Genomic DNA, 1742 nt, shown 5'->3' with positions numbered 1-1742 from the left:
TCATTCATTAATTCATGATTATCTATGAATGATAGTGTCATACTCTAATTTTTACCCCTAAGATTTCATCTATCATTCATTTGCATTTGAACAAGATCACAAGCATGGTTCTCTTCTATACCTTTTATCTTTGGGTTAACAAGTGAACTGTGTTATTTTCTTTCTGCATCTTCCTTTATATTGTTCATTGTCCTGTCTGTTGTTACGATGTCTTAACATCGAGCTTGACATTGTGTTTGACATCTCAGTGTTGTGACATCGTATACAACATCTATCTTGTAAAGTTTCAGAATTTCACTATCGAATTGGACAATAGGCTGGGAGATCTTATATTAGATGATACGATTGATTTCACGATATTAATTTAGATATAAACCACAAACACACAACGATAGGTTGTAATATTAATTGCTGATTATAAATACATATTACTGATCACAATAGCACACTAATATAGAACGATGAAATCAAACCCTAGCAACCTTTCTCGTCTAACAAAACTCCAGTCTTATTTACCATTATTTTAGTATAAAGTTCTTACCACAAACAACTTTTACAAACTTTTTTTACTATCATCAAAACTATTGAATGACTTTTGAAATAACATTAGTCTATGTGGAGACAATAATCTAAATTGTTTCTACTATACTGCGAACAACAATGATTTTTATTAAAAAAAATTATAATTCATATATTATAATTGTTCTATTTTTTCCATAAAAAATATCAAACAAATATTAAATAGTTTTGATAAATTATTTATAACTAATTGAGTTTTGATAAATTATTTATATGAGAAATAATAATGTTAATTATTTATAAAATATATTGATCTGTTTGTAAAAAACCATTCACATAGTTGTGAAGTTAGTGAGACGCGGGCAAGTTTAGGATGTGATATTATTTGACCAATCACTTTGATGAGATGATACATGCAAGCACTTTGACATCCAGATAAATTTATATCAGATGTTAAAGATATTTTATTTAAAAGATATGTATATCTTAATTTGACGTTTTACTTCTCCTTTTATAGTTGTTTCTAGGATTTTTAGAGTTTAGAATCTTTCAATGTACGACTATATTGTTTATATAGACAAATATTAGAGTAAACTTTATTCTATCATAAAAAAAAAAAACCCTCCTACTAAAATTTTTTCGAGTTAGGTGGTTTTCTATGGTAGGTCTAAACTTATTCTTGAAGACCTGAAATTTTCCTTGAGTCTATAGTTGAAGATATGCCATATTCTTATTTTACATTAATATATGATGTCTTAGTGGTGTGTTAAATTGAACGGCCTCTCAGTTTTAATGAATCATTATTGGATTGTGTGTTATTTGACTATGAGTTACTCAGTATTTTTGAATTAGGAGTATAGTTTCGGTCTAGATGAAAATATATATTAATATTCAATGATTAGTTAGTTCTGTAATGATTAACGCTGAACTTGATATAAAAAACTACTCACAACTACGATAAATATATATATATATATAAATATATATATATATATATATATATATATATATATATATATATATATATATATATTTTTTTTTTTAAATTTATAAATTACATCAATATCTCATATATCAATGTTTTATGTAGACTATTAAAAATATTTTAAAGAGTATTCTTTAAAGAATAATAATTTATATTACAAAGATTCTTATTTTAATTAAAAAATATTTTAAAAAATATTATTTAACAAATTAATTAGTATAATATAATTATTTTTATT

The sequence above is a fragment of the Vicia villosa genome, linkage group LG1 (assembly GCF_029867415.1).
Source record: "Vicia villosa cultivar HV-30 ecotype Madison, WI linkage group LG1, Vvil1.0, whole genome shotgun sequence".
NCBI classification, from domain to species: Eukaryota; Viridiplantae; Streptophyta; class Magnoliopsida; order Fabales; family Fabaceae; genus Vicia; species Vicia villosa.
The sequence above is the reverse complement of the archived record's forward strand: the minus strand, read 5'-3'. Positions refer to the sequence as shown.